General features: G+C 41.3%; 58 non-coding genes and 11 pseudogenes across 58 annotated transcripts; all 69 read left to right on the top strand.

The window, feature by feature from the left end:
- The first annotated feature begins 30 nt into the window (after positions 1 to 30).
- On the top strand, positions 31 to 149 carry LOC135065216 (5S ribosomal RNA). The gene has a single exon (XR_010251502.1). It is a non-coding gene; the product is annotated as a 5S ribosomal RNA (ribosomal RNA).
- Positions 150 to 256: 107 nt separating this feature from the next.
- On the top strand, positions 257 to 375 carry LOC135059242 (5S ribosomal RNA). The gene has a single exon (XR_010245653.1). It is a non-coding gene; the product is annotated as a 5S ribosomal RNA (ribosomal RNA).
- A 107-nt stretch (positions 376 to 482) lies between these two features.
- LOC135063248 (5S ribosomal RNA) lies at positions 483 to 601 on the top strand. The gene has a single exon (XR_010249582.1). It is a non-coding gene; the product is annotated as a 5S ribosomal RNA (ribosomal RNA).
- Positions 602 to 708: 107 nt separating this feature from the next.
- Positions 709 to 827, top strand: LOC135065453 (5S ribosomal RNA). The gene has a single exon (XR_010251736.1). It is a non-coding gene; the product is annotated as a 5S ribosomal RNA (ribosomal RNA).
- Positions 828 to 934: 107 nt separating this feature from the next.
- Positions 935 to 1053, top strand: LOC135064234 (5S ribosomal RNA). The gene has a single exon (XR_010250545.1). It is a non-coding gene; the product is annotated as a 5S ribosomal RNA (ribosomal RNA).
- A 107-nt stretch (positions 1054 to 1160) lies between these two features.
- Positions 1161 to 1279, top strand: LOC134884986 (5S ribosomal RNA). The gene has a single exon (XR_010169115.1). It is a non-coding gene; the product is annotated as a 5S ribosomal RNA (ribosomal RNA).
- A 107-nt stretch (positions 1280 to 1386) lies between these two features.
- LOC134888192 (5S ribosomal RNA) lies at positions 1387 to 1504 on the top strand (annotated as a pseudogene).
- A 106-nt stretch (positions 1505 to 1610) lies between these two features.
- LOC135065215 (5S ribosomal RNA) lies at positions 1611 to 1729 on the top strand. The gene has a single exon (XR_010251501.1). It is a non-coding gene; the product is annotated as a 5S ribosomal RNA (ribosomal RNA).
- Positions 1730 to 1836: 107 nt separating this feature from the next.
- Positions 1837 to 1955, top strand: LOC134896371 (5S ribosomal RNA). The gene has a single exon (XR_010172004.1). It is a non-coding gene; the product is annotated as a 5S ribosomal RNA (ribosomal RNA).
- Positions 1956 to 2062: 107 nt separating this feature from the next.
- Positions 2063 to 2181, top strand: LOC135063082 (5S ribosomal RNA). The gene has a single exon (XR_010249421.1). It is a non-coding gene; the product is annotated as a 5S ribosomal RNA (ribosomal RNA).
- A 107-nt stretch (positions 2182 to 2288) lies between these two features.
- Positions 2289 to 2407, top strand: LOC135064487 (5S ribosomal RNA). Its single transcript, XR_010250797.1, has one exon. It is a non-coding gene; the product is annotated as a 5S ribosomal RNA (ribosomal RNA).
- Positions 2408 to 2514: 107 nt separating this feature from the next.
- Positions 2515 to 2633, top strand: LOC135063364 (5S ribosomal RNA). Its single transcript, XR_010249697.1, has one exon. It is a non-coding gene; the product is annotated as a 5S ribosomal RNA (ribosomal RNA).
- A 107-nt stretch (positions 2634 to 2740) lies between these two features.
- Positions 2741 to 2859, top strand: LOC135068461 (5S ribosomal RNA). The gene has a single exon (XR_010254662.1). It is a non-coding gene; the product is annotated as a 5S ribosomal RNA (ribosomal RNA).
- A 107-nt stretch (positions 2860 to 2966) lies between these two features.
- Positions 2967 to 3085, top strand: LOC134886512 (5S ribosomal RNA). The gene has a single exon (XR_010170592.1). It is a non-coding gene; the product is annotated as a 5S ribosomal RNA (ribosomal RNA).
- A 107-nt stretch (positions 3086 to 3192) lies between these two features.
- LOC135062401 (5S ribosomal RNA) lies at positions 3193 to 3311 on the top strand. Its single transcript, XR_010248751.1, has one exon. It is a non-coding gene; the product is annotated as a 5S ribosomal RNA (ribosomal RNA).
- Positions 3312 to 3418: 107 nt separating this feature from the next.
- LOC135065514 (5S ribosomal RNA) lies at positions 3419 to 3537 on the top strand. The gene has a single exon (XR_010251794.1). It is a non-coding gene; the product is annotated as a 5S ribosomal RNA (ribosomal RNA).
- A 107-nt stretch (positions 3538 to 3644) lies between these two features.
- Positions 3645 to 3763, top strand: LOC135070429 (5S ribosomal RNA). Its single transcript, XR_010256595.1, has one exon. It is a non-coding gene; the product is annotated as a 5S ribosomal RNA (ribosomal RNA).
- Positions 3764 to 3870: 107 nt separating this feature from the next.
- LOC135068196 (5S ribosomal RNA) lies at positions 3871 to 3989 on the top strand. The gene has a single exon (XR_010254401.1). It is a non-coding gene; the product is annotated as a 5S ribosomal RNA (ribosomal RNA).
- A 107-nt stretch (positions 3990 to 4096) lies between these two features.
- On the top strand, positions 4097 to 4215 carry LOC134896359 (5S ribosomal RNA). The gene has a single exon (XR_010172003.1). It is a non-coding gene; the product is annotated as a 5S ribosomal RNA (ribosomal RNA).
- Positions 4216 to 4322: 107 nt separating this feature from the next.
- On the top strand, positions 4323 to 4441 carry LOC135059979 (5S ribosomal RNA). The gene has a single exon (XR_010246374.1). It is a non-coding gene; the product is annotated as a 5S ribosomal RNA (ribosomal RNA).
- A 107-nt stretch (positions 4442 to 4548) lies between these two features.
- On the top strand, positions 4549 to 4667 carry LOC134884557 (5S ribosomal RNA). Its single transcript, XR_010168701.1, has one exon. It is a non-coding gene; the product is annotated as a 5S ribosomal RNA (ribosomal RNA).
- Positions 4668 to 4774: 107 nt separating this feature from the next.
- LOC135065583 (5S ribosomal RNA) lies at positions 4775 to 4893 on the top strand. Its single transcript, XR_010251861.1, has one exon. It is a non-coding gene; the product is annotated as a 5S ribosomal RNA (ribosomal RNA).
- A 107-nt stretch (positions 4894 to 5000) lies between these two features.
- On the top strand, positions 5001 to 5119 carry LOC134891883 (5S ribosomal RNA; annotated as a pseudogene).
- Positions 5120 to 5226: 107 nt separating this feature from the next.
- Positions 5227 to 5345, top strand: LOC134902045 (5S ribosomal RNA). Its single transcript, XR_010175522.1, has one exon. It is a non-coding gene; the product is annotated as a 5S ribosomal RNA (ribosomal RNA).
- Positions 5346 to 5452: 107 nt separating this feature from the next.
- On the top strand, positions 5453 to 5571 carry LOC135060502 (5S ribosomal RNA). The gene has a single exon (XR_010246895.1). It is a non-coding gene; the product is annotated as a 5S ribosomal RNA (ribosomal RNA).
- Positions 5572 to 5678: 107 nt separating this feature from the next.
- LOC135060848 (5S ribosomal RNA) lies at positions 5679 to 5797 on the top strand. The gene has a single exon (XR_010247242.1). It is a non-coding gene; the product is annotated as a 5S ribosomal RNA (ribosomal RNA).
- Positions 5798 to 5904: 107 nt separating this feature from the next.
- On the top strand, positions 5905 to 6023 carry LOC135065304 (5S ribosomal RNA). The gene has a single exon (XR_010251587.1). It is a non-coding gene; the product is annotated as a 5S ribosomal RNA (ribosomal RNA).
- Positions 6024 to 6130: 107 nt separating this feature from the next.
- On the top strand, positions 6131 to 6248 carry LOC134888191 (5S ribosomal RNA; annotated as a pseudogene).
- A 107-nt stretch (positions 6249 to 6355) lies between these two features.
- Positions 6356 to 6474, top strand: LOC135065214 (5S ribosomal RNA). The gene has a single exon (XR_010251500.1). It is a non-coding gene; the product is annotated as a 5S ribosomal RNA (ribosomal RNA).
- Positions 6475 to 6581: 107 nt separating this feature from the next.
- On the top strand, positions 6582 to 6700 carry LOC135065935 (5S ribosomal RNA). Its single transcript, XR_010252200.1, has one exon. It is a non-coding gene; the product is annotated as a 5S ribosomal RNA (ribosomal RNA).
- A 107-nt stretch (positions 6701 to 6807) lies between these two features.
- On the top strand, positions 6808 to 6926 carry LOC135063081 (5S ribosomal RNA). Its single transcript, XR_010249420.1, has one exon. It is a non-coding gene; the product is annotated as a 5S ribosomal RNA (ribosomal RNA).
- A 107-nt stretch (positions 6927 to 7033) lies between these two features.
- Positions 7034 to 7152, top strand: LOC135064486 (5S ribosomal RNA). Its single transcript, XR_010250796.1, has one exon. It is a non-coding gene; the product is annotated as a 5S ribosomal RNA (ribosomal RNA).
- Positions 7153 to 7259: 107 nt separating this feature from the next.
- Positions 7260 to 7378, top strand: LOC134896347 (5S ribosomal RNA). The gene has a single exon (XR_010172002.1). It is a non-coding gene; the product is annotated as a 5S ribosomal RNA (ribosomal RNA).
- Positions 7379 to 7485: 107 nt separating this feature from the next.
- On the top strand, positions 7486 to 7604 carry LOC135059978 (5S ribosomal RNA). Its single transcript, XR_010246373.1, has one exon. It is a non-coding gene; the product is annotated as a 5S ribosomal RNA (ribosomal RNA).
- A 107-nt stretch (positions 7605 to 7711) lies between these two features.
- Positions 7712 to 7830, top strand: LOC134890290 (5S ribosomal RNA; annotated as a pseudogene).
- A 107-nt stretch (positions 7831 to 7937) lies between these two features.
- Positions 7938 to 8056, top strand: LOC135065582 (5S ribosomal RNA). Its single transcript, XR_010251860.1, has one exon. It is a non-coding gene; the product is annotated as a 5S ribosomal RNA (ribosomal RNA).
- Positions 8057 to 8163: 107 nt separating this feature from the next.
- Positions 8164 to 8282, top strand: LOC134891882 (5S ribosomal RNA; annotated as a pseudogene).
- Positions 8283 to 8389: 107 nt separating this feature from the next.
- LOC134902044 (5S ribosomal RNA) lies at positions 8390 to 8508 on the top strand. Its single transcript, XR_010175521.1, has one exon. It is a non-coding gene; the product is annotated as a 5S ribosomal RNA (ribosomal RNA).
- Positions 8509 to 8615: 107 nt separating this feature from the next.
- Positions 8616 to 8734, top strand: LOC134886323 (5S ribosomal RNA). The gene has a single exon (XR_010170410.1). It is a non-coding gene; the product is annotated as a 5S ribosomal RNA (ribosomal RNA).
- A 107-nt stretch (positions 8735 to 8841) lies between these two features.
- Positions 8842 to 8960, top strand: LOC134891881 (5S ribosomal RNA; annotated as a pseudogene).
- A 107-nt stretch (positions 8961 to 9067) lies between these two features.
- Positions 9068 to 9186, top strand: LOC134896336 (5S ribosomal RNA). The gene has a single exon (XR_010172001.1). It is a non-coding gene; the product is annotated as a 5S ribosomal RNA (ribosomal RNA).
- Positions 9187 to 9293: 107 nt separating this feature from the next.
- Positions 9294 to 9412, top strand: LOC135059977 (5S ribosomal RNA). Its single transcript, XR_010246372.1, has one exon. It is a non-coding gene; the product is annotated as a 5S ribosomal RNA (ribosomal RNA).
- A 107-nt stretch (positions 9413 to 9519) lies between these two features.
- LOC134884556 (5S ribosomal RNA) lies at positions 9520 to 9638 on the top strand. Its single transcript, XR_010168700.1, has one exon. It is a non-coding gene; the product is annotated as a 5S ribosomal RNA (ribosomal RNA).
- Positions 9639 to 9745: 107 nt separating this feature from the next.
- LOC134890260 (5S ribosomal RNA) lies at positions 9746 to 9864 on the top strand (annotated as a pseudogene).
- Positions 9865 to 9971: 107 nt separating this feature from the next.
- Positions 9972 to 10090, top strand: LOC134902043 (5S ribosomal RNA). The gene has a single exon (XR_010175520.1). It is a non-coding gene; the product is annotated as a 5S ribosomal RNA (ribosomal RNA).
- A 107-nt stretch (positions 10091 to 10197) lies between these two features.
- LOC135060501 (5S ribosomal RNA) lies at positions 10198 to 10316 on the top strand. The gene has a single exon (XR_010246894.1). It is a non-coding gene; the product is annotated as a 5S ribosomal RNA (ribosomal RNA).
- A 107-nt stretch (positions 10317 to 10423) lies between these two features.
- On the top strand, positions 10424 to 10542 carry LOC135064239 (5S ribosomal RNA). The gene has a single exon (XR_010250550.1). It is a non-coding gene; the product is annotated as a 5S ribosomal RNA (ribosomal RNA).
- Positions 10543 to 10649: 107 nt separating this feature from the next.
- Positions 10650 to 10768, top strand: LOC134886373 (5S ribosomal RNA). The gene has a single exon (XR_010170457.1). It is a non-coding gene; the product is annotated as a 5S ribosomal RNA (ribosomal RNA).
- Positions 10769 to 10875: 107 nt separating this feature from the next.
- On the top strand, positions 10876 to 10993 carry LOC134895562 (5S ribosomal RNA; annotated as a pseudogene).
- Positions 10994 to 11100: 107 nt separating this feature from the next.
- On the top strand, positions 11101 to 11219 carry LOC135065212 (5S ribosomal RNA). The gene has a single exon (XR_010251498.1). It is a non-coding gene; the product is annotated as a 5S ribosomal RNA (ribosomal RNA).
- Positions 11220 to 11326: 107 nt separating this feature from the next.
- LOC134896325 (5S ribosomal RNA) lies at positions 11327 to 11445 on the top strand. Its single transcript, XR_010172000.1, has one exon. It is a non-coding gene; the product is annotated as a 5S ribosomal RNA (ribosomal RNA).
- A 107-nt stretch (positions 11446 to 11552) lies between these two features.
- LOC135063079 (5S ribosomal RNA) lies at positions 11553 to 11671 on the top strand. The gene has a single exon (XR_010249419.1). It is a non-coding gene; the product is annotated as a 5S ribosomal RNA (ribosomal RNA).
- Positions 11672 to 11778: 107 nt separating this feature from the next.
- LOC134888346 (5S ribosomal RNA) lies at positions 11779 to 11897 on the top strand (annotated as a pseudogene).
- Positions 11898 to 12004: 107 nt separating this feature from the next.
- LOC134896312 (5S ribosomal RNA) lies at positions 12005 to 12123 on the top strand. The gene has a single exon (XR_010171998.1). It is a non-coding gene; the product is annotated as a 5S ribosomal RNA (ribosomal RNA).
- A 107-nt stretch (positions 12124 to 12230) lies between these two features.
- LOC135068460 (5S ribosomal RNA) lies at positions 12231 to 12349 on the top strand. Its single transcript, XR_010254661.1, has one exon. It is a non-coding gene; the product is annotated as a 5S ribosomal RNA (ribosomal RNA).
- Positions 12350 to 12456: 107 nt separating this feature from the next.
- On the top strand, positions 12457 to 12575 carry LOC135063078 (5S ribosomal RNA). The gene has a single exon (XR_010249418.1). It is a non-coding gene; the product is annotated as a 5S ribosomal RNA (ribosomal RNA).
- A 107-nt stretch (positions 12576 to 12682) lies between these two features.
- Positions 12683 to 12801, top strand: LOC135066037 (5S ribosomal RNA). The gene has a single exon (XR_010252298.1). It is a non-coding gene; the product is annotated as a 5S ribosomal RNA (ribosomal RNA).
- Positions 12802 to 12908: 107 nt separating this feature from the next.
- On the top strand, positions 12909 to 13027 carry LOC135068195 (5S ribosomal RNA). The gene has a single exon (XR_010254400.1). It is a non-coding gene; the product is annotated as a 5S ribosomal RNA (ribosomal RNA).
- A 107-nt stretch (positions 13028 to 13134) lies between these two features.
- On the top strand, positions 13135 to 13253 carry LOC135067496 (5S ribosomal RNA). Its single transcript, XR_010253709.1, has one exon. It is a non-coding gene; the product is annotated as a 5S ribosomal RNA (ribosomal RNA).
- Positions 13254 to 13360: 107 nt separating this feature from the next.
- LOC135059975 (5S ribosomal RNA) lies at positions 13361 to 13479 on the top strand. Its single transcript, XR_010246370.1, has one exon. It is a non-coding gene; the product is annotated as a 5S ribosomal RNA (ribosomal RNA).
- Positions 13480 to 13586: 107 nt separating this feature from the next.
- LOC134884555 (5S ribosomal RNA) lies at positions 13587 to 13705 on the top strand. Its single transcript, XR_010168699.1, has one exon. It is a non-coding gene; the product is annotated as a 5S ribosomal RNA (ribosomal RNA).
- A 107-nt stretch (positions 13706 to 13812) lies between these two features.
- Positions 13813 to 13931, top strand: LOC135069873 (5S ribosomal RNA). The gene has a single exon (XR_010256053.1). It is a non-coding gene; the product is annotated as a 5S ribosomal RNA (ribosomal RNA).
- A 107-nt stretch (positions 13932 to 14038) lies between these two features.
- On the top strand, positions 14039 to 14157 carry LOC134891880 (5S ribosomal RNA; annotated as a pseudogene).
- Positions 14158 to 14264: 107 nt separating this feature from the next.
- LOC134902042 (5S ribosomal RNA) lies at positions 14265 to 14383 on the top strand. The gene has a single exon (XR_010175519.1). It is a non-coding gene; the product is annotated as a 5S ribosomal RNA (ribosomal RNA).
- Positions 14384 to 14490: 107 nt separating this feature from the next.
- LOC135060500 (5S ribosomal RNA) lies at positions 14491 to 14609 on the top strand. Its single transcript, XR_010246893.1, has one exon. It is a non-coding gene; the product is annotated as a 5S ribosomal RNA (ribosomal RNA).
- Positions 14610 to 14716: 107 nt separating this feature from the next.
- LOC135060847 (5S ribosomal RNA) lies at positions 14717 to 14835 on the top strand. The gene has a single exon (XR_010247241.1). It is a non-coding gene; the product is annotated as a 5S ribosomal RNA (ribosomal RNA).
- A 107-nt stretch (positions 14836 to 14942) lies between these two features.
- On the top strand, positions 14943 to 15061 carry LOC134888495 (5S ribosomal RNA; annotated as a pseudogene).
- A 107-nt stretch (positions 15062 to 15168) lies between these two features.
- Positions 15169 to 15287, top strand: LOC134902040 (5S ribosomal RNA). Its single transcript, XR_010175518.1, has one exon. It is a non-coding gene; the product is annotated as a 5S ribosomal RNA (ribosomal RNA).
- Positions 15288 to 15394: 107 nt separating this feature from the next.
- LOC135063573 (5S ribosomal RNA) lies at positions 15395 to 15513 on the top strand. Its single transcript, XR_010249901.1, has one exon. It is a non-coding gene; the product is annotated as a 5S ribosomal RNA (ribosomal RNA).
- Positions 15514 to 15541: the final 28 nt, after the last annotated feature.

Raw genomic sequence — 15541 nt, 5'->3', positions numbered from 1 at the left:
AGAAAATTTCTAACAAAAACCACAAAGCTCATCTACAGCCACACCACACTGGATACGCCCAATCTCATCTGATCTTGGAAGCTAAGCAGTGTTGGGCATGGTTAGTACTTGGATGGGAGACCACCTGGGAATACAAGGTGCTGTAGATATTTTTATACTGCAAACACCGTTCTGTTGATGCATTCCATTTTCAAATGTATTCATTTATGAACCAGTAGTTAGAAGTAGAAAAGTTCTAACAGAAACCACAAAGCTCATCTACAGCCACACCACACTGGATACGCCCAATCTCATCTGATCTTGGAAGCTAAGCAGTGTTGGGCCTGGTTAGTACTTGGATGGGAGACCACCTGGGAATACAAGGTGTTGTAGATATTTTTATACTGCCAACACCGTTCTGTTGATGCATTCCATTTTAAAACGTATTCATTTATGAACCAGTAGTTAGAAGTAGAAAAGTTCTAACAGAAACCAGAAAGTTCATCTATAGCAACACCACACTGGATACGCCCAATCTCATCTGATCTTGGAAGCTAAGCAGTGTTGGGCCTGGTTAGTACTTGGATGGGAGACCACCTGGGAATACAAGGTGCTGTAGATATTTTTATACTGCCAACACCGTTCTGTTGATGCATTCAATTTTCAAATGTATTCATTTATGAACCAGTAGTTAGAAGTAGAAAAGTTCAAACAGAAACCACAAAGCTCATCTACAGCCACACCACACTGGATACGCCCAATCTCATCTGATCTAGGAAGCTAAGCAGTGTTGGGCCTGGTTAGTACTTGGATGGGAGACCACCTGGGAATACAAGGTGCTGTAGATATTTTTATACTACCAACACCGTTCTGTTGATGCATTCCATTTTCAAACGTATTCATTTATGAACCAGTAGTTAGAAGTAGAAAAGTTCTAACAGAAACCATAAAGCTCATCTACAGCCACACCATACTGGATATGCCCAATCTCATCTGATCTTGGAAGCTAAGCAGTGTTGGGCCTGGTTAGTACTTGGATGGGAGACCACCTGGGAATACAAGGTGCTGTAGATATTTTTATACTACCAACACCGTTCTGTTGATGCATTCCATTTTCAAACATATTCATTTATGAACCAGTAGTTAGAAGTAGAAAAGTTCTAACAGAAACCACAAAGCTCATCTACAGCCACACCACACTGGATACGCCCAATCTCATCTGATCTTGAAAGCTAAGCAGTGTTGGGCCTGGTTAGTACTTGGATAGGAGACCACTTGGGAATACAAGGTGCTGTAGATATTTTTATACTGCCAACACCGTTCTGTTGATGCATTCCATTTTCAAACGTATTCATTTATGAACCAGTAGTTAGAAGTAGAAAAGTTCTAACAGAAACCACAAAGCTCATCTACAGCCACACCACACTGGATACGCCCAATCTCATCTGATCTTGGAAGCTAAGCAGTGTTGGGCCTGGTTAGTACTTGGATGGGAGACCACCTGGGAATACAAGGTGCTTAGATATTTTTATACTGCCAACACCGTTCTGTTGATGCATTCCATTTTCAAACGTATCATTTATGAACCAGTAGTTAGAAGTAGAAAATTTCTAACAGAAACCACAAAGCTCATCTACAGCCACACCACACTGGATACGCCCAATCTCATCTGATCTTGGAAGCTAAGCAGTGTTGGGCATGGTTAGTACTTGGATGGGAGACCACCTGGGAATACAAGGTGCTGTAGATATTTTTATACTGCAAACACCGTTCTGTTGATGCATTCCATTTTCAAAGGTATTCATTTATGAACCAGTAGTTAGAAGTAGAAAAGTTCTAACAGAAAACACAAAGCTCATCTACAGCCACACCACACTGGATACGCCCAATCTCATCTGATCTTGGAAGCTAAGCAGTGTTGGGCCTGGTTAGTACTTGGATGGGAGACCACCTGGGAATACAAGGTGCTGTAGATATTTTTATACTACCAACACCGTTCTGTTGATGCATTCCATTTTCAAACGTATTCATTTATGAAACAGTAGTTAGAAGTAGAAAAGTTCTAACAGAAACCATAAAGCTCATCTACAGCCACACCACACTAGATACGCCCAATCTCATCTGATCTTGGAAGCTAAGCAGTGTTGGGCCTGGTTAGTACTTGGATGGGAGACCACCTGGGAATACAAGGTGCTGTAGATATTTTTATACTACCAACACCGTTCTGTTGATGCATTCCATTTTAAAATGTATTCATTTATGAACCAGTAGTTAGAAGTAGAAAAGTACTAACAGAAACCATAAAGCTCTTCTACAGCCACACCACACTGGATATGCCCAATCTCATCTGATCTTGGAAGCTAAGCAGTGTTGGGCCTGGTTAGTACTTGGATGGGAGACCACCTGGGAATACAAGGTGCTGTAGATATTTTTATACTGCCAACACCATTCTGTTGATGCATTCCATTTTAAAATGTATTCATTTATGAACCAGTAGTTAGAAGTAGAAAAGTTCTAACAGAAACCAGAAAGTTCATCTACAGCCACACCACACTGGATACGCCCAATCTCATCTGATCTTGGAAGCTAAGCATTGTTGGGCCTGGTTAGTACTTGGATGGGAGACCACCTGGGAATACAAGGTGCTGTAGATATTTTTATACTACCAACACCGTTCTGTTGATGCATTCCATTTTCAAACGTATTCATTTATGAACCAGTAGTTAGAAGTAGAAAAGTTCTAACAGAAACCATAAAGCTCATCTAGAGCCAAGCCACACTGGATACGCCCAATCTCATCTGATCTTGGAAGCTAAGCAGTGTTGGGCCTGGTTAGTACTTGGATGGGAGACCACCTGGGAATACAAGGTGCTGTAGATATTTTTATACTACCAACACCGTTCTGTTGATGCATTCCTTTTTCAAACGTATTCATTTATGAACCAGTAGTTAGAAGTAGAAACGTTCTAACAGAAACCACAAAGCTCATCTACAGCCACACCACACTGGATACGCCCAATCTCATCTGATCTTGGAAGCTAAGCAGTGTTGGGGCTGGTTAGTACTTGGATGGGAGACCACCTGGGAATACAAGGTGCTGTAGCTATTTTTATACTGCCAACACCGTTCTGTTGATGCATTCCATTTTCAAACGTATTCATTTATGAACCAGTAGTTAGAAGTAGAAAAGTTCTAACAGAAACCGCAAAGCTCATCTACAGCCACACCACACTGGATACGCCCAATCTCATCTGATCTTGGAAGCTAAGCAGTGTTGGGCCTGGCTAGTACTTGGATGGGAGACCACCTGGGAATACAAGGTGCTGTAGCTATTTTTATACTGCCAACACCGTTCTGTTGATGCATTCCATTTTAAAACGTATTAATTTATGAACCAGTAGTTAGAAGTAGAAAAGTTCTAACAGAAACCACTAAGCTCATCTACAGCCACACCACACTGGATACGCCCAATCTCATCTGATCTTGGAAGCTAAGCAGTTTTGGGCCTGGTTAGTACTTGGATGGGAGACCACCTGGGAATACAAGGTGCTGTAGATATTTTTATACTGCCAACACAGGTCTGTTGATGCATTCCATTTTCAAACGTTTTCATTTATGAACCAGTAGTTAGAAGTAGAAAAGTTCTAACAGAAACCACAAAGCTCATCTACAGCCACACCACACTGGGTACGCCCAATCTCATCTGATCTTGGAAGCTAAGCAGTGTTGGGCCTGGTTAGTACTTGGATGGGAGACCACCTGGGAATACAATGTGCTGTAGATATTTTTATACTGCCAACACCGTTCTGTTGATGCATTCCATTTTCAAATGTATTCATTTATGAACCAGTAGCTAGAAGTAGAAAAGTTCAAACAGAAACCACAAAGCTCATCTACAGCCACACCACACTGGATACGCCCAATCTCATCTGATCTTGGAAGCTAAGCAGTGTTGGGCCTGGTTAGTACTTGGATGGGAGAACACCTGGGAATACAAGGTGCTGTAGATATTTTTATACTGCCAACACCGTTCTGTTGATGCATTCCATTTTCAAACGTATTCATTTATGAACCAGTAGTTAGAAGTAGAAAAGTTCTAACAGAAACCACAAAGCTCATCTACAGCCACACCACACTGGATACGCCCAATCTCATCTGATCTTGGAAGCTAAGCAGTGTTGGGCCTGGTTAGTACTTGGATGGGAGACCACCTGGGAATACAAGGTGCTGTAGATATTTTTATACTGCCAACACCGTTCTGTTGATGCATTCCATTTTCAAACATATTCATTTATGAACCAGTAGTTAGAAGTAGAAAAGTTCTAACAGAAACCAGAAAGTTCATCTACAGCAACACCACACTGGATACGCCCAATCTCATCTGATCTTGGAAGCTAAGCAGTGTTGGGCCTGGTTAGTACTTGGATGGGAGACCACCTGGGAATACAAGGTGCTGTAGATATTTTTATACTGCCAACACAGTTCTGTTGATGCATTCCATTTTCAAACGTATTCATTTATGAACCAGTAGTTAGAAGTAGAAAAGTTCTAACAGAATCCACAAAGCTCATCTACAGCCACACCACACTGGATACGCCCAATCTCATCTGATCTTGGAAGCTAAGCAGTGTTGGGCCTGGTTAGTACTTAGATGGGAGACAACCTGGGAATACAAGGTGCTGTAGATATTTTTATACTACCAACACCGTTCTGTTGATGCATTCCATTTTCAAACGTATTCATTTATGAAACAGTAGTTAGAAGTAGAAAAGTTCTAACAGAAACCATAAAGCTCATCTACAGCCACACTACACTGGATACGCCCAATCTCATCTGATCTTGGAAGCGAAGCAGTGTTGGGCCTGGTTAGTACTTGGATGGGAGACCACCTGGGAATACAAGGTGCTGTAGATATTTTTATACTACCAACATCGTTCTGTTGATGCATTCCATTTTCAAACGTATTCATTTATGAACCAGTAGTTAGAAGTAGAAAAGTACTAACAGAAACCATAAAGCTCTTCTACAGCCACACCACACTGGATATGCCCAATCTCATCTCATCTTGGAAGCTAAGCAGTGTTGGGCCTGATTAGTACTTGGATGGGAGACCACCTGGGAATACAAGGTGCTGTAGATAATTTTATACTGCCAACACCGTTCTGTTGATGCATTCCATTTTAAAACGTATTCATTTATGAACCAGTAGTTAGAAGTAGAAAAGTTATAACAGAAACCACAAAGTTCATCTACAGCCACACCACACTGGATACGCCCAATCTCATCTGATCTTGGAAGCTAAACAGTGTTGGGCCTGGTTAGTACTTGGATGGGAGACCACCTGGGAATACAAGGTGCTGTAGATAATTTTATACTGCCAACACCGTTCTGTTGATGCATTCCATTTTCAAACGTATTCATTTATGAACAAGTAGTTAGAAGTAGAAAAGTTCTAACAGAAACCAGAAAATTCATCTACAGCCACACCACACTGGATACGCCTAATCTCATCTGATCTTGGAAGCTAAGCAGTGTTGGGCCTGGTTAGTACTTGGATGGGAGACCACCTGGGAATACAAGGTGCTGTAGATATTTTTATACTACCAACACCGTTCTGTTGATGCATTCCATTTTCAAACGTATTCATTTATGAACCAGTAGTTAGAAGTAGAAAAGTTCTAACAGAAAACATAAATCTCATCTACAGCCAAGCCACACTGGATACGCCCAATCTCATCTGATCTTGGAAGCTAAGCAGAGTTGGGCCTGGTTAGTACTTGGATGGGAGACCACCTGGGAATACTAGGTGCTGTAGATATTTTTATACTACCAACACCGTTCTGTTGATGCATTCCATTTTCAAACGTATTCATTTATGAACCAGTAGTTAGAAGTAGAAAAGTTCTAACAGAAACCACAAAGCTCATCTACAGCCACACCACACTGGATACGCCCAATCTCATCTGATCTTGGAAGCTAAGCAGTGTTGGGCCTGGTTAGTGCTTGGATGGGAGACCACCTGGGAATACAAGGTGCTGTAGATATTTTTATACCGCCAACACCGTTCTGTTGATGCATTCCATTTTCAAATGTATTCATTTATGAACCAGTAGTTAGAAGTAGAAAAGTTCTAACAGAAACCACAAAGCTCATCTACAGCCACACCACACTGGATACGCCCAATCTCATCTGATCTTGGAAGCTAAGCAGTGTTGGGCCTGGTTAGTACTTGGATGGGAGACCACCTGGGAATACAAGGTGCTTAGATATTTTTATACTGCCAACACCGTTCTGTTGATGCATTCCATTTTCAAACGTATTCATTTATGAACCAGTAGTTAGAAGTAGAAAATTTCTAACAGAAACCACAAAGCTCATCTACAGCCACACCACACTGGATACGCCCAATCTCATCTGATCTTGGAAGCTAAGCAGTGTTGGGCATGGTTAGTACTTGGATGGGAGACCACCTGGGAATACAAGGTGCTGTAGATATTTTTATACTGCAAACACCGTTCTGTTGATGCATTCCATTTTCAAACGTATTCATTTATGAACCAGTAGTTAGAAGTAGAAAAGTTCTAACAGAAACCACAAAGCTCATCTACAGCCACACCACACTGGATACGCCCAATCTCATCTGATCTTGGAAGCTAAGCAGTGTTGAGCCTGGTTAGTACTTGGATGGGAGACCACCTGGGAATACAAGGTGCTGTAGATATTTTTATACTACCAACACCGTTCTGTTGATGCATTCCATTTTCAAACGTATTCATTTATGAAACAGTAGTTAGAAGTAGAAAAGTTCTAACAGAAACCATAAAGCTCATCTACAGCCACACCACACTAGATACGCCCAATCTCATCTGATCTTGGAAGCTAAGCAGTGTTGGGCCTGGTTAGTACTTGGATGGGAGACCACCTGGGAATACAAGGTGCTGTAGATATTTTTATACTACCAACACCGTTCTGTTGATGCATTCCATTTTAAAATGTATTCATTTATGAACCAGTAGTTAGAAGTAGAAAAGTACTAACAGAAACCATAAAGCTCTTCTACAGCCACACCACACTGGATATGCCCAATCTCATCTGATCTTGGAAGCTAAGCAGTGTTGGGCCTGGTTAGTACTTGGATGGGAGACCACCTGGGAATACAAGGTGCTGTAGATATTTTTATACTGCCAACACCATTCTGTTGATGCATTCCATTTTCAAATGTATTCATTTATGAACCAGTAGTTAGAAGTAGAAAAGTTCTAACAGAAACCAGAAAGTTAATCTACAGCCACACCACACTGGATACGCCCAATCTCATCTGATCTTGGAAGCTAAGCAGTGTTGGGCCTGGTTAGTACTTGGATGGGAGACCACCTGGGAATACAAGGTGCTGTAGATATTTTTATACTACCAACACCGTTCTGTTGATGCATTCCATTTTCAAACGTATTCATTTATGAACCAGTAGTTAGAAGTAGAAAAGTTCTAACAGAAACCAGAAAGTTCATCTACAGCAACACCACACTGGATACGCCCAATCTCATCTGATCTTGGAAGCTAAGCAGTGTTGGGCCTGGTTAGTACTTGGATGGGAGACCACCTGGGAATACAAGGTGCTGTAGATATTTTTATACTGCCAACACAGTTCTGTTGATGCATTCCATTTTCAAACGTATTCATTTATGAACCAGTAGTTAGAAGTAGAAAAGTTCTAACAGAATCCACAAAGCTCATCTACAGCCACACCACACGGGATACGCCCAATCTCATCTGATCTTGGAAGCTAAGCAGTGTTGGGCCTGGTTAGTACTTAGATGGGAGACAACCTGGGAATACAAGGTGCTGTAGATATTTTTATACTACCAACACCGTTCTGTTGATGCATTCCATTTTCAAACGTATTCATTTATGAAACAGTAGTTAGAAGTAGAAAAGTTCTAACAGAAACCATAAAGCTCATCTACAGCCACACTACACTGGATACGCCCAATCTCATCTGATCTTGGAAGCGAAGCAGTGTTGGGCCTGGTTAGTACTTGGATGGGAGACCACCTGGGAATACAAGGTGCTGTAGATATTTTTATACTACCAACATCGTTCTGTTGATGCATTCCATTTTCAAACGTATTCATTTATGAACCAGTAGTTAGAAGTAGAAAAGTACTAACAGAAACCATAAAGCTCTTCTACAGCCACACCACACTGGATATGCCCAATCTCATCTCATCTTGGAAGCTAAGCAGTGTTGGGCCTGATTAGTACTTGGATGGGAGACCACCTGGGAATACAAGGTGCTGTAGATAATTTTATACTGCCAACACCGTTCTGTTGATGCATTCCATTTTAAAACGTATTCATTTATGAACCAGTAGTTAGAAGTAGAAAAGTTATAACAGAAACCACAAAGTTCATCTACAGCCACACCACACTGGATACGCCCAATCTCATCTGATCTTGGAAGCTAAACAGTGTTGGGCCTGGTTAGTACTTGGATGGGAGACCACCTGGGAATACAAGGTGCTGTAGATAATTTTATACTGCCAACACCGTTCTGTTGATGCATTCCATTTTCAAACGTATTCATTTATGAACAAGTAGTTAGAAGTAGAAAAGTTCTAACAGAAACCAGAAAATTCATGTACAGCCACACCACACTGGATACGCCTAATCTCATCTGATCTTGGAAGCGAAGCAGTGTTGGGCCTGGTTAGTACTTGGATGGGAGACCACCTGGGAATACAAGGTGCTGTAGATATTTTTATACTACCAACATCGTTCTGTTGATGCATTCCATTTTCAAACGTATTCATTTATGAACCAGTAGTTAGAAGTAGAAAAGTACTAACAGAAACCATAAAGCTCTTCTACAGCCACACCACACTGGATATGCCCAATCTCATCTCATCTTGGAAGCTAAGCAGTGTTGGGCCTGATTAGTACTTGGATGGGAGACCACCTGGGAATACAAGGTGCTGTAGATAATTTTATACTGCCAACACCGTTCTGTTGATGCATTCCATTTTAAAACGTATTCATTTATGAACCAGTAGTTAGAAGTAGAAAAGTTATAACAGAAACCAGAAAGTTCATCTACAGCCACACCACACTGGATACGCCCAATCTCATCTGATCTTGGAAGCTAAGCAGTGTTGGGCCTGGTTAGTACTTGGATGGGAGACCACCTGGGAATACAAGGTGCTGTAGATATTTTTATACTACCAACACCGTTCTGTTGATGCATTCCATTTTCAAACGTATTCATTTATGAACCAGTAGTTAGAAGTAGAAAAGTTCTAACAGAAACCAGAAAGTTCATCTACAGCAACACCACACTGGATACGCCCAATCTCATCTGATCTTGGAAGCTAAGCAGTGTTGGGCCTGGTTAGTACTTGGATGGGAGACCACCTGGGAATACAAGGTGCTGTAGATATTTTTATACTGCCAACACAGTTCTGTTGATGCATTCCATTTTCAAACGTATTCATTTATGAACCAGTAGTTAGAAGTAGAAAAGTTCTAACAGAATCCACAAAGCTCATCTACAGCCACACCACACTGGATACGCCCAATCTCATCTGATCTTGGAAGCTAAGCAGTGTTGGGCCTGGTTAGTACTTAGATGGGAGACAACCTGGGAATACAAGGTGCTGTAGATATTTTTATACTACCAACACCGTTCTGTTGATGCATTCCATTTTCAAACGTATTCATTTATGAAACAGTAGTTAGAAGTAGAAAAGTTCTAACAGAAACCATAAAGCTCATCTACAGCCACACTACACTGGATACGCCCAATCTCATCTCATCTTGGAAGCTAAGCAGTGTTGGGCCTGATTAGTACTTGGATGGGAGACCACCTGGGAATACAAGGTGCTGTAGATAATTTTATACTGCCAACACCGTTCTGTTGATGCATTCCATTTTAAAACGTATTCATTTATGAACCAGTAGTTAGAAGTAGAAAAGTTATAACAGAAACCACAAAGTTCATCTACAGCCACACCACACTGGATACGCCCAATCTCATCTGATCTTGGAAGCTAAACAGTGTTGGGCCTGGTTAGTACTTGGATGGGAGACCACCTGGGAATACAAGGTGCTGTAGATAATTTTATACTGCCAACACCGTTCTGTTGATGCATTCCATTTTCAAACGTATTCATTTATGAACAAGTAGTTAGAAGTAGAAAAGTTCTAACAGAAACCAGAAAATTCATCTACAGCCACACCACACTGGATACGCCTAATCTCATCTGATCTTGGAAGCTAAGCAGTGTTGGGCCTGGTTAGTACTTGGATGGGAGACCACCTGGGAATACAAGGTGCTGTAGATATTTTTATACTACCAACACCGTTCTGTTGATGCATTCCATTTTCAAACGTATTCATTTATGAACCAGTAGTTAGAAGTAGAAAAGTTCTAACAGAAAACATAAAGCTCATCTACAGCCAAGCCACACTGGATACGCCCAATCTCATCTGATCTTGGAAGCTAAACAGAGTTGGGCCTGGTTAGTACTTGGATGGGAGACCACCTGGGAATACTAGGTGCTGTAGATATTTTTATACTACCAACACCGTTCTGTTGATGCATTCCATTTTCAAACGTATTCATTTATGAACCAGTAGTTAGAAGTAGAAAAGTTCTAACAGAAACCACAAAGCTCATCTACAGCCACACCACACTGGATACGCCCAATCTCATCTGATCTTGGAAGCTAAGCAGTGTTGGGCCTGGTTAGTGCTTGGATGGGAGACCACCTGGGTATACAAGGTGCTGTAGATATTTTTATACCGCCAACACCGTTCTGTTGATGCATTCCATTTTCAAATGTATTCATTTATGAACCAGTAGTTAGAAGTAGAAAAGTTCTAACAGAAACCACAAAGCTCATCTACAGCCACAACACACTGGATACGCCCAATCTTATCTGATCTTGGAAGCTAAGCAGTGTTGGGCCTGGTTAGTACTTGGATGGGAGACCACCTGGGAATACAAGGTGCTTAGATATTTTTATACTGCCAACACCGTTCTGTTGATGCATTCCATTTTCAAACGTATTCATTTATGAACCAGTAGTTAGAAGTAGAAAATTTCTAACAGAAACCACAAAGCTCATCTACAGCCACACCACACTGGATACGCCCAATCTCATCTGATCTTGGAAGCTAAGCAGTGTTGGGCATGGTTAGTACTTGGATGGGAGACCACCTGGGAATACAAGGTGCTGTAGATATTTTTATACTGCAAACACCGTTCTGTTGATGCATTCCATTTTCAAACGTATTCATTTATGAACCAGTAGTTAGAAGTAGAAAAGTTCTAACAGAAACCACAAAGCTCATCTACAGCCACACCACACTGGATACGCCCAATCTCATCTGATCTTGGAAGCTAAGCAGTGTTGGGCCTGGTTAGTACTTGGATGGGAGACCACCTGGGAATACAAGGTGCTGTAGATATTTTTATACTACCAACACCGTTCTGTTGATGCATTCCATTTTCAAACGTATTCATTTATGAAACAGTAGTTAGAAGTAGAAAAGTTCTAACAGAAACCATAAAGCTCATCTACAGCCACACCACACTAGATACGCCCAATCTCATCTGATCTTGGAAGCTAAGCAGTGTTGGGCCTGGTTAGTACTTGGATGGGAGACCACCTGGGAATACAAGGTGCTGTAGATATTTTTATACTACCAACACCGTTCTGTTGATGCATTCCATTTTAAAATGTATTCATTTATGAACCAGTAGTTAGAAGTAGAAAAGTACTAACAGAAACCATAAAGCTCTTCTACAGCCACACAACACTGGATATGCCCAATCTCATCTGATCTTGGAAGCTAAGCAGTGTTGGGCCTGGTTAGTACTTGGATGGGAGACCACCTGGGAATACAAGGTGCTGTAGATATTTTTATACTGCCAACACCATTCTATTGATGCATTCCATTTTAAAATGTATTCATTTATGAACCAGTAGTTAGAAGTAGAAAAGTTCTAACAGAAACCAGAAAGTTCATCTACAGCCACACCACACTGGATACGCCCAATCTCATCTGATCTTGGAAGCTAAGCAGTGTTGGGCCTGGTTAGTACTTGGATGGGAGACCACCTGGGAATACAAGGTGCTGTAGATATTTTTATACTACCAACACCGTTCTGTTGATGCATTCCATTTTCAAACGTATTCATTTATGAACCAGTAGTTAGAAGTAGAAAAGTTCTAACAGAAACCATAAAGCTCATCTAGAGCCAAGCCACACTGGATACGCCCAATCTCATCTGATCTTGGAAGCTAAGCAGTGTTGGGCCTGGTTAGTACTTGGATGGGAGACCACCTGGGAATACAAGGTGCTGTAGATATTTTTATACTACCAACACCGTTCTGTTGATGCATTCCTTTTTCAAACGTATTCATTTATGAACCAGTAGTTAGAAGTAGAAACGTTCTAACAGAAACCACAAAGCTCATCTACAGCCACACCACACTAGATACGCCCAATCTCATCTGATCTTGGAAGCTAAGCAGTGTTGGGCCTGGTTAGTACTTGGATGGGAGACCACCTGGGAATACAAGGTGCTGTAGATATTTTTATACCGCCAACACCGTTCTGTTGATGCATTCCATTTTCAAATGTATTCATTTATGAACCAGTAGTTAGAAGTAGAAAAGTTCTAACAGAAACCACAAAGCTCATCTACAGCCACACCACACTGGATACGCCCAATCTCATCTGATCTTGGAAGCTAAGCAGTGTTGGGCCTGGTTAGTACTTGGATGGGAGACCACCTGGGAATACAATGTGCTGTAGATATTTTTATACTGCCAACACCGTTCTGTTGATGCATTCCATTTTCAAATGTATTCATTTATGAACCAGTAGTTAGAAGTAGAAAAGTTCTAACAGAAACCACAAAGCTCATCTACAGCCACACCACACTGGATACGCCCAATCTCATCTGATCTTGGAAGCTAAGCAGTGTTGGGCCTGGTTAGTACTTGGATGGGAGAACACCTGGGAATACAAGGTGCTGTAGATATTTTTATACTGCCAACACCGTTCTGTTGATGCATTCCATTTTCAAACGTATTCATTTATGAACCAGTAGTTAGAAGTAGAAAAGTTCTAACAGAAACCACAAAGCTCATCTACAGCCACAACACACTGGATACGCCCAATCTCATCTGATCTTGGAAGCTAAGCAGTGTTGGGCCTGGTTAGTACTTGGATGGGAGACCACCTGGGAATACAAGGTGCTGTAGATATTTTTATACTGCCAACACCGTTCTGTTGATGCATTCCATTTTCAAACATATTCATTTATGAACCAGTAGTTAGAAGTAGAAAAGTTCTAACAGAAACCAGAAAGTTCATCTACAGCAACACCACACTGGATACGCCCAATCTCATCTGATCTTGGAAGCTAAGCAGTGTTGGGCCTGGTTAGTACTTGGATGGGAGACCACCTGGGAATACAAGGTGCTGTAGATATTTTTATACTGCCAACACAGTTCTGTTGATGCATTCCATTTTCAAACGTATTCATTTATGAACCAGTAGTTAGAAGTAGAAAAGTTCTAACAGAATCCACAAAGCTCATCTACAGCCACACCACACTGGATACGCCCAATCTCATCTGATCTTGGAAGCTAAGCAGTGTTGGGCCTGGTTAGTACTTAGATGGGAGACAACCTGGGAATACAAGGTGCTGTAGATATTTTTATACTACCAACACCGTTCTGTTGATGCATTCCATTTTCAAACGTATTCATTTATGAAACAGTAGTTAGAAGTAGAAAAGTTCTAACAGAAACCATAAAGCTCATCTACAGCCACACTACACTGGATATGCCCAATCTCATCTGATCTTGGAAGCGAAGCAGTGTTGGGCCTGGTTAGTACTTGGATGGGAGACCACCTGGGAATACAAGGTGCTGTAGATATTTTTATACTACCAACATCGTTCTGTTGATGCATTCCATTTTCAAACGTATTCATTTATGAACCAGTAGTTAGAAGTAGAAAAGTACTAACAGAAACCATAAAGCTCTTCTACAGCCACACCACACTGGATATGCCCAATCTCATCTCATCTTGGAAGCTAAGCAGTGTTGGGCCTGATTAGTACTTGGATGGGAGACCACCTGGGAATACAAGGTGCTGTAGATAATTTTATACTGCCAACACCGTTCTGTTGATGCATTCCATTTTAAAACATATTCATTTATGAACCAGTAGTTAGAAGTAGAAAAGTTATAACAGAAACCACAAAGTTCATCTACAGCCACACCACACTGGATACGCCCAATCTCATCTGATCTTGGAAGCTAAACAGTGTTGGGCCTGGTTAGTACTTGGATGGGAGACCACCTGGGAATACAAGGTGCTGTAGATAATTTTATACTGCCAACACCGTTCTGTTGATGCATTCCATTTTCAAACGTATTCATTTATGAACAAGTAGTTAGAAGTAGAAAAGTTCTAACAGAAACCAGAAAATTCATCTACAGCCACACCACACTGGATACGCCTAATCTCATCTGATCTTGGAAGCTAAGCAGTGTTGGGCCTGGTTAGTACTTGGATGGGAGACCACCTGGGAATACAAGGTGCTGTAGATATTTTTATACTACCAACACCGTTCTGTTGATGCATTCCATTTTCAAACGTATTCATTTATGAACCAGTAGTTAGAAGTAGAAAAGTTCTAACAGAAAACATAAAGCTCATCTACAGCCAAGCCACACTGGATACGCCCAATCTCATCTGATCTTGGAAGCTAAGCAGAGTTGGGCCTGGTTAGTACTTGGATGGGAGACCACCTGGGAATACTAGGTGCTGTAGATATTTTTATACTACCAACACCGTTCTGTTGATGCATTCCATTTTCAAACGTATTCATTTATGAACCAGTAGTTAGAAGTAGAAAAGTTCTAACAGAAACCACAAAGCTCATCTGCAGCCACACCACACTGGATACGCCCAATCTCATCTGATCTTGGAAGCTAAGCAGTGTTGGGCCTGGTTAGTACTTGGATGGGAGACCACCTATGAATAAAAGGTGCTGTAGATGTTTTTATACTGCCAACACCGTTCTGTTGATGCATTCCATTTTCAAATGTATTCATTTATGAACCAGTCGTTAGAAGTAGAAAAGTTCTAACAGAAACCACAAAGTTCATCTACAGCCACACCACACTGGATACGCCCAATCTCATCTGATCTTGGAAGCTAAACAGTGTTGGGCCTGGTTAGTACTTGGATGGGAGACCACCTGGGAATACAAGGTGCTGTAGATAATTTTATACTGCCAACACCGTTCTGTTGATGCATTCCATTTTCAAACGTATTCATTTATGAACCAGTAGTTAGAAGTAGAAAAGTTCTAACAGAAACCACAAAGTTCATCTACAGCCACACCACACTGGATACGCCCAATCTCATCTGATCTTGGAAGCTAAGCAGTGTTGGCCCTGGTTAGTACTTGGATGGGAGACCACCTGGGAATACAAGGTGCTGTAGATATTTTAATACTGCCAACAACGTTCTGTTG

This window comes from Pseudophryne corroboree, chromosome 3 (genome assembly GCF_028390025.1).
Source record: "Pseudophryne corroboree isolate aPseCor3 chromosome 3, aPseCor3.hap2, whole genome shotgun sequence".
NCBI lineage: Eukaryota > Metazoa > Chordata > Amphibia > Anura > Myobatrachidae > Pseudophryne > Pseudophryne corroboree.
The sequence above is the reverse complement of the archived record's forward strand: the minus strand, read 5'-3'. Positions and strand labels throughout refer to the sequence as shown.